Source organism: Ptychodera flava (assembly GCF_041260155.1).
Source record: "Ptychodera flava strain L36383 chromosome 23 unlocalized genomic scaffold, AS_Pfla_20210202 Scaffold_24__1_contigs__length_23054250_pilon, whole genome shotgun sequence".
Classification (NCBI taxonomy): Eukaryota; Metazoa; Hemichordata; class Enteropneusta; family Ptychoderidae; genus Ptychodera; species Ptychodera flava.
The window spans coordinates 16485664-16499927 of record NW_027248278.1 but is presented as its reverse complement, the minus strand read 5'-3'; the positions used below and the strand labels follow the sequence as shown (position 1 = coordinate 16499927).

Here is a 14264-nt window from a genome sequence, read left to right as displayed (position 1 = left end):
CATTGATGTGGTCTGACATCTGAGTGAATCGACATATGTGTCCGTAGAGTGCTTTTGTGGGTAAATGATTTAGAACACTCCTTGCATTGGTATGGTTTAACATTTGAGTGGGTCAACATATGTGCCTTAAGAGAATGCTTGTGAGTAAACTTTTTACCACACTCTTTGCATTCATGTGGTCTGTTATTCAAGTGCGTCAACATGTGTGTCTTTTCAGATGACTTGTCTTTGAATCTCTTGCCACACACACTGCATTGATGTGGTTTCATGCCTTTCGTTTCAGTGCACGTTCTTCCATAATCTTCGCTGTTACCTAAAACGGCACTTGAATAGATCAAGCTATTTGAGTGTGCATCAACATGGTTCTTCCTTGTACAAGAATTCTCACATTTCCGATATTCATGTGATGGTGCATATCTGTTATTGTGGATCATATTGTGCGTATCAACTCTATTTTTCCCTTCTACTGTTGTTCCGTACAGTAACTGTACATAGGAATAAAACACTTCTGATTGTGAATGTTTTTTCACTTTGATAATTTTTCCAAGGTCGTTTTGATTCCCTTGATGTTGACACGTGCTCTCAGTGGTATTCATCCACGCTTGTAGATTCTGTGTGTCGGCGTTCCTGTGTTTAGATTGGCTCTCTCTCAGGTCGCCGTACTGTCTGCTTTCCGTGCGTATCGATTGTTGATTTGTAAAACCAAGCTCCCGTTGTTGATGTTCCTTATCTTTATTCCCTTGAATGCTGGCACTGCTATACTCAACTTTTATCAATCCATGTTTGACAAGACTTCGTATAATTATTGATGCACCTGCTAAGAGAGAGAGAGAGAGAGAGAGAGAGAGAGAGAGAGAGAGAGAGAGAGTTAAGTAATTTTGCTTCATGATATATATCTAAATTTATCACAGTTGGAAATTAAAAATCGTGCCAATAAAGCTGTATCTTTGCTTTCACATTGACTAATTCAGTTCGAACACTGTCCCTTCATCCTTGATGGAGGAACTCTGGTTTAACGCCACAGTTTAAAACGAAACAGTATTTTGAATTTCATCATAATTTAAACATGTCATGAGGGACGATGCTTGATAGCGGTGGACAACATTTAAGTGCTATAATAAGTGTGATTTTTCGTACACCAAAATTACGGCAGTTCATTCATTTTCGTTTCAGACTTTAACTCACACAGGACTGTCTACAGATTCAATATGTGATACAAAGTTGGACTGAAATGATATCTAATATATTTATAGACACGTATCCTTGTTGGCAAGATCTACCTGTTCAGTGTTACTGAGGTACGTAATTTGCGTTACACAATACTTTCTGTAGGTGGTTTTATGTTGAATCAAGACAAAACGCTTATTTGTCAGAACATCCACAAAGCCGATAGTAAACAAGTCATTGACAATGACATAGTCCCCACTTGTAATAGGAGTATTAGTCTTGATGGGGCAGGGAAATGTGGTCATTAAGAAGTATCACTGGAGTGTATATGTTGAGATCTATGGGCACATAGGTCTATGTCGTTGTTCCCAATTTGAAACACATGAGGCATGTCTAAGTTATGGTTCTAAATCGGGAAAAAAGATCAGACCTCTAGCTGTATTGGCCAGCCAAGAAATACATATGCACATAATAATGAGGTACAAGATGTGACATCTTAAAGTCTAATATCCTATCAGAATTGGAGGGTATAGAACTTGTGGTTACTGAGTTATGCATATATATGTATAATCAAGGTCAAAGGTCATAAGGTCATGTGACTTTTTAAAAAAAATTGCATTGCTAATTAATCCCTATATGCCAAAAATCAGACCTCTAGCTCTATTCCCTTGCCCAGAATTAGATGTGTGCATAATTAATGAGGTAAAGCGTGTGTTGTCATAAGGTCTCCCACCCTACTAAATATAAAGGACATAGCACTTGTGGTTACGTATTTATCGACATAAACGTATATTTCAGGTCAAAGGTCATCGAGGTCACATGACATTTGGTCAAAAAATTTCTATCCTATAGTTATCCCTATATACCAAAAATCAGACATCCAGCTCTATGGGTTTGCTCAGAATTAGATACACGCATAATTAATGAGGTACAGTATGAAGCATCATAAGGTATCCCATCATACCATATATGAAGGGTGTACCACTTGTGGTTACTGAGTTATGGACAAATATGTATATTTGAGGTCAAAGGTCACCGAGGTCATGTGACATTTTGTCAAAAAATTGTATTGCTAAGTTATCCCTATATACCAAAAATCAGACCTCTAGCTCTATTGGTTCGCTCAAAATAAGATATGCACATAATTAATGAGGTGCAATATGTGGTGTCATAAGCTGTCCAATCATACCATATATGAAGGGTGTAGTACTTGTGGTTACTGAGTTATGGACAAATTGTATATTTTAGGTCAAAGGTCACCGAAGTCACGTGACATTTTGAAAAAAAATTGTATTGCTAAGTTATCCCTATATACCAAAAATCCGACCTCTAGCTCTATTGGCTCGCTCAAAATTAGATATGCACATAATTAATGAGGTACAATATGTGGCATCATAAAGTGTCCCATCATACCATACATGAAGGGTGTAGCACTTGTGGTTACTGAGTTATGGACAAATATGTATATTTTAGGTCAAAGGTCACCGAGGTCACGTGACATTTTGAAAAAAAAATAGTATTGCTAAGTTATCCCTATATACCAAAAATCAGACCTCTAGCTCTATTGGCTCGCTCAAAATTAGATATGCACATAATTAATGAGGTACAATATGTGGCGTCATAAGCTGTCCCATCATACCATATATGAAGGGTGTAGCACTTGTGGTTACTGAGTTATGGACAAATATATATATTTGAGGTCAAAGGTCACCAAGGTCATGTGACATTTTGTCAAAATATCTGAGATATCTGCGTGAACGGATGGACTCATGGATGGACATGACCCAATCTATAAGCCCCCTGGACTTCATCCGTGGGGACTAAAAACTGTGTCACTGCATCCTTTTTGCAATATGAATACGATGAGAAACTAAATTTTTATTTTTCTTGGCCTTATACATGGGAGTCTATGGACTGCCTTAGTCTAAGGCAACATGGGAGTCTATGGACTGCCTTATACATGGGAGTCTATGGAGACTGCCTTATACATGGGAGTCTATGGAGGTGAAAACTAAAAAATCCTCTAACACGGCCAAATTCGGTCGCATTGTGAAACAAATCGACGTGCATCTGTATGGGGTAGGGTACTATCCTTGTGCACGGACAGACGCACGGACGCACGCACGGACGCACGCACGGACATGACCAAACCTATAAGTCCCCCCGGACGGTGTCCGTGGGGACTAATAAGCACATAAGTGGCAGTTAATCTACAACATCCACAACGTCATCAATCTGATGTCAGCAAGCTGTAATATGATTTGTTTACCTTGAGATATTATAATGGGTTGGCTTAAATATGAGGAGTATAAAGTTAGATAAAAGTTGTGGTATAGCAGGCTTTGATCATCAGTCTGTAAGAATCTTTGCCAAAGAAATTGACATATTTGTCAATTATTTGTCTTTCATTAGCCAATACTCTGCTTTATCCCTGCTTTCCTAGTCCAGGGCTCAAAATTAGCGGTAGTCCCGCGTCCACAGACTACCAACTTTTCCCTGGGGCTACCAAAGTCCATGAAATGGTAGCCCACATGGACTACCAAAGCCTGGGACATGAAATACTTGGCGTGCGATGTCCGTCACTTTCAGATGAGCTAAATGCAGCATACAAGACGTACATGTATCAAGTTTGGGGTTTGATGATGAAATTTCACAAAACTGTCACTTCTATATCAAGAGATTGTGTAATACTAAGTTTGATTTAAAATAGTAATATAAAACACTGTGTCAGTTAAGCTTGGCTGAGTTTCGCTGTCTTTTATCTATGGTTGTCGATCAGTATCAATGTATTACGTTCTGTATAGAGAGACTCGGGTGTAACAAGGCATGCCAGTTCATAAAGATCATGAGAATATTTTTTTTCTGTTTTCTTTACTCAAGTTACAATTTCTTTGGATGTATAAGCCGATTTTGAAAGTGAGAGAAAGTGTTAAAATGTACATAAATTAGCATAAATTAAGCATTGCGATAGATAACATGGGGTTTCTCGAGTTGAAGCCCCTAGTTTTACTGTTATTTTGTGTTTCTGAACCGGGGCCTATACTCTGACGAGTACTGTATCCCTAAACTAAAATATTCATGGACTACCAACCATTGTCACTGGGCTACCAACTACAGAAAATGGTAGCCCAAGTGGACTACCAGGGTAAAAAGTTAATTTCGAGCCCTGTAGTCGTACGGCGACCGATGGACTCAGCGGTGATAAGAGACTGTGATTTCGTTGTAAAATGAGTGTGACATTATCGCCTGAGCAACAGCGACATTGTCGACCAGTATGGTTGTACACTTACAAAGCCTATACTGTGTTACCGCCATCTATAGAGCATTCTAGTTCTGCAGTTGTTTTCAGGTTTCACTCCAACATGTTTCTCATGCTACCCTTTTGTAGTTTTATCAGGTGCAAAACCTTTACTCAACCAGCTAGGTTTACATGTAGACAGTCTATGGTTTATCTCAACACAGTAGATGCACCAAGTCTCCAGACTATCGTCACTTCGTTCCTTATCTAAATCTATCCTATCTCTTCAGGGCCTCACTTTGCTTGGATTATTACATAATTTTATGCGTCAGCAAAGTGATGAGGGCCAGAAAGTGAAAACTAAGTTTGACGCAGTGGGTAAATGCCGAATAATCGACCTTCCTCGTTATAAAAAGAAGTACATTATATGCCATTATTTCCTCGAGTGATGTCTTAACAAGCTGCAGTATTATGTATATATATATATACCAGCCTACCTTCCATTGGCAGTATGTTGCCTCTATATTGCTGACACAATGTGTCTGACACCATCTCGAAGGAAATCATCAGGTCTTGAAACAGGTCAGAGTGTCTTGCAGCTTGACAAATCACTGAACATTCTGGAAGGAACAAAAATATTTCAACGTTTAACGAGGTAATGCTTGAATAAGCACACACTAAACTCAAATTACACCATTTCAAAATACATATACATATGCATACACATACACATGCATACATACATACATGTATGCATACACATACACACAGACATCGATAGATAGATAGATAGATAGATAGATAGATAGATAGATAGATAGATAGATAGATAGATAGATAGATATGTACATATCTATATAACCAGAATATTCAATAATTATATCCCTTCCAGATCACTGCGTTCTTCCAGTCAGAACCTCCTTAAAGGGACAAAGTCGCCCATTTTTGCATGAATTTTGTTTGATACGAGATACTACTTATATTGTTTGACATGTTGAAAGATACTGAATGAATGGGTGACCATGCATATATTCGACCTGGTTTTAGACAAATTAAATGAAACCATGGCGAAAATGAATTAATGGTCATGACCATTAATTCATTTTCGCAATGGTTTCATGTATCGTGTCTAAAACCAGGGTCGAATATATGCATGGTCACCCATTCATTCAGTATCTTTCAACATGTCAAACAATATAAGTAGTATCTCGTATCAAACAAAATTCATGAAAAATGGGCTACTTTGTCCCTTTAAAGTTCCCAAAGCACTTATGCAATTCTTTATCAAAACACCTTGTCTGTTGCGGGTGTGGATGAATATAACAATCTCCCCAAAGCCACTGACCAGTTTTAAGAAATCTTGCAATAACTTTCTGTATTCTATTTACTTGTCTGATGCCTCTTCGTAGGTTTTTTTTGATATTTGTACTTCTGTGTTTTTTTGTGTTTTCAAGTATGTTCTGTAATATAATTTTCTTTTATCTTGTCATGTTTCTATAATTTGTATCGGTTACTGTAGATCTTCATTCTAGTAATTCGCCAAATTTCAACATTTCGCCACTTGGGCTTGAATTCTCACGATTTACCGGAGGTGTAATTCTTCAAAATTGGCAGCAAATTTACATTTGCAAGTCTCTCCTGTGTTCAAATTCAATGGCAGCACCATTCCTGGCACCCTCATGTATCGTGAATTCCTATGATTATGCATGAAATGTCTCACGCAAGGTTGGACAATGGAAAGACAATGTAGACGAACTTTTATCAGAACTGTACCTGTTAAGTATCGCTTTTCATATTTCACAGCTTGGATTTAAAACAATGATGTTGTGACATGTCTCATACATACTACGAATTAATCATTGTGATACTAGCGTTGGCAAGTTTCTTGTCGACAAAGTATTGTAAATTGGGAGTCGGACTTTGGGGGCCTTGGAGTGAGCATATCTCCAGGCTCTCGGAGCTAAGAGTTGCCCCAGGCAGCCATCAGGCTGACCTGGGGAAATAAAGTTTCGAGCGCAACGTTAATTCCTGTGTCGCCTGATCTATATATTTACTCCATCTACGCGTACTGTGGTCAGAAGTTCCCCTTTAATCCTGTCAGAACAGCAAGAACATTTTTATTACCCCTTGATCCGGACTCAGAACAGGATGGACATTTTCTTTACAATTTGATATGGTGGAGAACTAAAACCCGGTTGCAATATCGACCAAATGTGGTGTTTGGTCGAGCCTTGAGCTACAAAGCGAATCGTTCTGCCAATATCTGAGCCGCATGATTCCCCGAAAACGAAGAAAACGAAGCCTCTCACCGCAAAGCTGAATTGAATTTCCCGATAGAACTTCGAGAAGCGAGTCGCTCCCGGACACCTGAGTGAAATTCCCCGGATGACATAAAGGATGGACAATGCAGAATTCAGACCGCAAAAACAAATTACAGGAAAAGGTGATATTTACAGAGGCAAGCTGAATCATTCAACCCAAGGAAGCCAGCGAAGAACACGTCAAGGCAGATCAACCATGAGAAGATAAGAGTATCAACATTTTGAAGGGTGAGCAGATTCGAGATTTGCCGAAGTTGAACAAGAGAACTGTGTATGATCGTTGGAACTGCGTCTTTTGTCTGCGAACTGAATTTGACAATTGTTCGAGGCGTTTTTGTGGTCAAATAGTTAGTATAGTAGACTCGCTTTAATTCCAAATATTGGTATTGTTCAACAGAGAAATCTAATTATTTATACTCGTTTGTCTTTATTTTATACGAAGCCTCATCTACGCGGGTTGGTTTGGGGGTTGGGAGTGTTTTTTTTTTATTAAGTGAAGATAATTATAGAGCTACGAGAATTACCGACGCTGCAGTGCTACGCGTAAGACGTCTCCGATACGAAGGGTTGGGGGGTTGGAGAGTTGAATAGTTAGTTTTTAAATTTGAACATCGTCAATATGGTAATCGAAATTGTTCTAGAAACGGATCTCACTGGGAGAAACTTTTGATCACAAACATAACCGCGGACATTGCCCGATACAGCTTGTATACATCTGCGATCAGCACTGCAACACATACATTATTCGATTATTTTCAAATAACAATGTCATGTTTCTAATTACAACACAAAAATTGTACTTTCCACTTTATGTTCTTCTGAAATTCTGTACTTTCCTTGTGTATTTTGTGTAAATGTAATATTTTTGTATTCTATCTATATTTGAGACACCTTTTATAAGGCTTGAGGACAAGCCTTTGTGGGAGAAAGAACGATGTCATGTTTCTATAATTTGTACCGGTTACTGTAAATCTTCATTCTAGCAATTCGCCAAATTTCAATATTTCGCCACTTGGCTTGAATTCCCACGATTTACCGGAGGTGTAATTCTTCAAAATTGGCGGCAAATTTACATTTGCAAGTCTCTCCTGTGTTCAAATTCAATGGCAGCACCATTCCTGGCACCCTCATGTATCGTGAATTCCTATGATTATGCATGAAATGTCTCACGCAAGGTTGGACAATAGAAAGACAATGTAGACGAACTTTTATCAGAACTGTACCTGTTAAGTATCGCTTTTCATATTTTCACAGCTTGGATTTAAAACAATGATGTTGTGACATGTCTCATACATACTACGAATTAATCATTGTGATACTAGCGTTGGCAAGTTTTCTTGTCGACAAAGTATTGTAAATTTGGGAGTCGGACTTTGGGGGCCTTGGAGTGAGCATATCTCCAGGCTCTCGGAGCTAAGAGTTGCCCCAGGCAGCCATCAGGCTGACCTGGGGAATAAAGTTCGAGCGCAACGTTAATTCCTGTGTCGCCTGATCTATATATATTTAGTCCATCTACGCGTACTGTGGTCAGAAGTTCCCCTTTAATCCTGTCAGAACAGCAAGAACATTTTTATTACTATTTGATAATCTATTCAACCTCCATGAAAAGAGGTGTTTCACCTCTGGAGTATCGAGTTGCAATAAATAAATAAATACATAAATAAATAAATAAATAATAATAATAATAATAATAATAATAATAATAATAATAATAATAATAATAATAATACATACATACATACATACATACATACATACATACATACATACATACATAAATACATACATACATACATACATGCGTACGTATGGACGGACGGACGGACTTACACGTAATATGACCCAACGCCGTCCTCACGGTCATCTTAATTAATGGGTTTCAAACTAAAAGTCACATAAATGTCTTTAACTCTGTGAAATTACTAAAAGAAATATGCAGATTTTTTCAGTTTTTACCGAACACCAATTTCCAAGAGAACAATGGTTAAGTCAATACACAGTCGCCTATTTTCTAAAATTCAGCTCTGCGGCTACGCGCCCCAAAGACGTGTGTACATACACGTCTGAGGACAATATGCCTGTGTTCTTCTCAGACGTATGTACACAAGTCTTATGTTTTGAATAGGCGTAGAGCAGAATTTTGGAAAACAGGTGACTGTGGTCAATACCAACTTGCTATTGGGCTGAAAGATCCTTCAAAGCGGCAGTCAAGCGCTGGAATAACACCCACTAAGGTGCAGGGACCGTGTTTGCTGCATGCAAACATAGACGATTAACGCTAATCTGGCCTCTTGTCGATAACTAAAATTTGACCGGTTTCGTTTTTGTATCTCTGCCGCTTTGGAAACACCCGTTCAGTTCAAAACGTACACATCGAAAGCCGGCCAGATAAAGCTGTTGGAAGAGGTTAGTTTCTGTCTAGAATCGTAAAAAGTGTGGCTACTTTTTGGATAAGCGGCTACTTCGCCTAATCACAGAGGTAAAAAGAAATATTTTTTTTTACCTCATGGCCTAATCGTGACGGGGTCACAATACTTCATGACCAAATCTAAGACGGGTTATATCATTGTCACGTTTGCACAGTTGCTATCTACACATGATTTGTTTAATAAGTACATATACATGAAAAATGACCAACGGGACAAAACAATCGTAAATACCAGCCACATGAAATGCCGATATCCGATCTCTCATATGTTCGCACGAACATGACAGCCGCGCTAACACGATATAAAAAATAAAACACTTTTGAATTTGGTACGGTATACTTTTCTGTCAGATTGCGTACGTTCTGACAATTATAACCAAGTCACTGTCGATAAACGGCCTGTTTGATTGAAGTAAGAAAACTAATCATTTGACCCTCATGGCCAGGTTAGTGAGCCGAGCGCCATTGCGTAATCACAGTCCCTCTATCCACGCGTAATGTACACTCTTGGGACAGTCGCATACTCATAAAGGTCTTTTTATATGAACAATACCTTGAGCGCTTGGCAGAGCCTCACCAGAGCAAACTTGTGATACGTTTATATCACTGGCCGTCTTCATGCAGTCAAATACAGTGCTGTTACTGTCCACCATTCCCGTCGATTCCATCTTTGGAGTCAAAAGTCTGCTACACGAACACCTCATGGAAACGGAAACGCAGTTGAAGAGACTCCTTACGCTCTGCTCTCATGCGATGCAGATGATTTGCGAAAGCAATCATCCTGGACCTTTGACCTTCAGCTGTGTTACTCGATATATTGAGGGCGCTCTGTTGAACTCCACTTTGTGGAGTGACCATGGATGGTGAGACGACAGAGTTAGAATCGAGGGCAAGTTCATCCGAACTGCATGTGACACCACCCCGATTACTATTATTTAAACGGACTGGCTCTCTGTCCTTCATAGACTTCTTCGCACAGTGGTGCAGAGACCTAACTCGACTCTCGAAATATGCTTTAGGGGTGGATCATTTGATATCCGGGGGGGCTTGGAAGATTGGTGGAGAGCCATTATTTTTTTCCAACCTGCTTCACCATGAATTATTATTTTTTTCTACAGGGCATATGCTGGCAACTTTTTTTCACTTTCCTTCTTCGATATATATATTTTTTACCAAATTTCGGTGCAATGTTTGTTTGCTGGTTTTTCACACTCAGTAACAAGATGCTGTTCTATCGCACACAGACTGTATTCAAGAAACTAAATTAAGATATGTAAATACATGTACATTTTTGATTCACTTTACAAAAATATCAGTTTATAGATCTTATTTATACATGGGTAACACACTGAAAATACAAATCAAACAACCTGATAACTGAGTTCTACATTAAGCACTAACAAACTTACAGTGAAAACTTTTCTGAGAACATCACTGGTGTCATCAGAAGAGATGATGATATCCTACATATATTTGTAAAATCATGTACATTTATGGCATTTACTTGTGCTTGAAAAAATATGTCATTGTCTTACAAGTGTCCTTGTTTGAGTGATATTAGCAAGTTGAACAGTCCACTTGACTGACTGAGTCCACTTGACCCAGTTCATGGCTGGCTGTCTCTCTTCTTGTGGTATTTTGACAAAATCCATACATTCAGATTTACACATTTCTGGAAAACACTGGTGAGCAATTTCAATTTCAGCATACTTCCCCTAATCAGAAGGTCATGTAGAATATAAAGGAGATGACTGAGAGAAAAGCCGTCTGAAATAGTGTGAAAATCTTCCTCAATGAGACCACTTCAGACGAGTTCTTGTTTTCAGTTGCTGAAAGCTACAGTGATAGTAGCTGTAACTTTTGACAATTTTTCAGTGTTTTTGTTTGTGTATTTATTTCAGTTCCTCGTTTAATAAATTCTAAGTTATTGTTCCTCAAGCTTGAAATGGTTTATGCTTTATAAAACTCCAGAGCTACTGCTTGATTTTTATTGATGCTGCAGTGTGCATCGAACAATTGCCAAGATTTTTTTTTTCGAGTCGCAATGGTCCATTATTGTTTTTCCATCAGCCACTTAAAGCCAGGTTTTTTTTTCGAGCAACTCCACCTGGCATCTTTTTCCCCCAAATCTTCCAAGCCCGCCCCCCAGGATATCAAATGGTCCACCCTTTATCAAAAATGTTACGATATCGACCATGTTTACTCGAAAGATTTGATCGTAAACGTTGCGTAACACTTTATGCCCAACTTTTGGGTAGCGTTGTCTTCTTCCACAAGGGCACGGCTCAGGTGAAACAATCCAGTGTCCTCAAAATGTGCAGAAGTTACTGTAACACAGTAATCTTATTATGCACTATAATAATGTCAGCTACATTCATGTGGCATGTCCCTTAATGAAGATTTCTTGATGTCATACCATGGAGAGTTGTGACATGACTGCATGGTGTTGTACGATGGAGGTAAACACAGTCTGCCTTCTACCTCCTTGTTCGTAACTATGGTGACATACTTATGTCAACACGTCCTTCCTTTGGTCAACGCATGGCGATACCGACACGCATAGTGCAGTCAGTGGATCACTAAAAGGTCATCTGAGGGTCATATTAAATTTTAAAGATTAATCCAGCGAACTTTGTCTAGGCTCGAGGTCCTTTGTCCTAGAAATTAATGTGTATGACAACCTCTCGCCGTACATAGCTTTCCAGACATTCCTCAAAGACGATCTTTCACGAAAACGGCCCCTTGTTCTCTCCACTATCATCTCCCTGCGAGATAGTGCTGTCCATTGCAATTGTTTTGAACTTTTAGCTACAACACAACAATTCCATCATCGCTACAATAATGGCAAATTTTACCAAGAATGTTAGCTTTATGTAGATCTTTTTCTGGACCTTTTGTATTACCTCATTTCAAAACGGCGCGCTATGCAGAACATGCAATCATGTATTTATGAGGGTTCCGTACGTGGCGTCTCGAGCTGCCTGCGGCTAAGGCCCCTGTTCAATCCACACACAACAGTGCATTTTGTGAACAATATTAATGGCAAAGCCAACACCCTACCATATCATCAGGTGCGTCATCAACGTTGCTGTTCATCCACTCACATATCCGTATACTAAATGATTTAAGTGATACGAAACCAACAATATCCAGGTACTAGTTTTGAGGATCAATAGAAACCTTCGATACAACTTATGATGCCACATACGTCATCGATGCCAACCCACTTTCATTTCTGTTAACGATCTCAAGTGATGCAAAACTAACTTGTATCCGAACAAGCGATCATTCAACGATTTTGATACAAATTTAACTTAAACGATTTTGCTGTAGGCCAACAGCTATGTATGTTTCCCAAACCCTAGTCTCTTCATGACCTCCTAGGTTTGTTTCAAATATGCCTTTGTCCAACCAATCTTCGCCAGTGCAACTCAATGGTGCCGATGCCAGTACCTCTTATCCTGGAAAACTGACAAAAGGCAGTTTATGATAATTGTGTTCGTGATTTGCTCGCTGATCAACAGAGTAGATCCGTTGAAAGCAAGTCAAGCCAATCAACAATATCGACTTGTATTTTGGCAAAACCTTGCAAAAAAGATACATTTAAATCAACTTTACTGGTCCATATTCTTGCAGTGGTGTAAGACGTAGTGTTACAATAAAGGGGAAGTTCACCAAGGATGATTTTTACATATGTGCTAGCTTTGTGGTCACTTACCCAGGAAAAGCTATTTTCGCCATTTATAACTTGCAAGATTTTTTACAAAAAAAGATAGAAATAGTACAGGAAGTTGCCCATGTAATTTGAATCAAGGGAAAACGCGCCAAGCTTGGAGCTTGCATAATGTGATATAATCTCGGTTACCAGACTCCTCTGCGCTACCGGCGCAGAGGAGTCTGGGTAACCGAGACTGAATGCGATATGGAAGGGACCATTTTCCCATGGGTATGGCATTGTCCACTCACCCATGCTTAAACTAGGCTGTGCGTATTTACATAATTTTTGTTTATACTGTTTATTCTTGCGTAAACAATGAATCACTTATAATAAACTTTCCACTGTCAGATTTTGTGTTGCTGTTTACTACTGTGTTACTGTGAGTGGACAATGTGGGGGCCATATCCGTCTGAAGATGGTCCCTTCCATATCACATTACGCAAGCTCCAAGTTTGGAGCTTTTTTCCCATGATTCAAATTACATGGGCAACTTCCTGTACTATTTATCGCTTTTTGTAAAAAATTCTGCGAGTTAAAAATGTTGAAAATAGTTTTTTCTGGGTAAGTGACCACAGAGCTACCACAAATGTAAAAATCATCCCTGGTGAACTTCCCCAAAACAGACCGCTATCCTCTTTCGATTCTCCGCAGGCATTATATCGAAATTCAAATTCATTTCTAAACAATCTCTCATTTGGATTTTTGTTTCTCAGGCATACACCCCGGAAAGGCACTTGTTCAGATATGTTGTAGGGGTGTGCAGTCGCACGTAAGGAAACCAAGGCCCCATTTAAGACAGAAAATCTTTTACGATTTTGGAGCTCCATTTTACACCTCTATGATCTTTGACCCAGGTCAAAAGTCATAGCGTCGAAATTTGCAAACGACTATATGTTAAAACCCAAGTATTTGCATGACCGAGTTACCAGGAAAACCTACTGTATTTATGTTGTTGCTGACCAAGCAATGATTTGCCAAATTATTTCTGGAAATACTAAAAAAACTATGTGCATCCCAGCAAATTTGGGTTCACTATCTGAAAATTATCAGTTATCACCAGCTACAGTCTAAGTGGTGTTTTTTTCAATTCCGAACAACAAAAATCCTATCAGTTCGAGCGTAAAACACTAGCTCATGTAACCATAGTCAACCTGTTATGATAAATACTAGGTGTATTACAGCCACTGTAGCTGGATGTTTTCTAATGGCCAAAAATCTTCCATGCGTGGAATTCTGACCAATCGTCACCGTGTTTTTAACTTGGCCAAAGCTAGGGGATCTCTTTCATGGTTCCCCTGGCCACAGAAAAAGTTATCGATGCTCAAGTTTATTGAGAGCAGCTACGTACGAGCTTCGTTCAGCGGGCGAGAAGAGAATGGAGTTCGGTTGAAA

At 39.0% G+C, this 14264-nt stretch overlaps 1 long non-coding RNA gene across 1 annotated transcript; it reads right to left on the bottom strand.

The window, feature by feature from the left end:
- Positions 1 to 406: 406 nt before the first annotated feature.
- On the bottom strand, positions 407 to 9908 carry LOC139125036 (uncharacterized). Its single transcript, XR_011550133.1, has 3 exons — positions 9708 to 9908; positions 4903 to 5025; positions 407 to 817 (listed from the first exon to the last, which is right to left on the bottom strand). It is a non-coding gene; the product is annotated as an uncharacterized lncRNA (long non-coding RNA).
- Positions 9909 to 14264: the final 4356 nt, after the last annotated feature.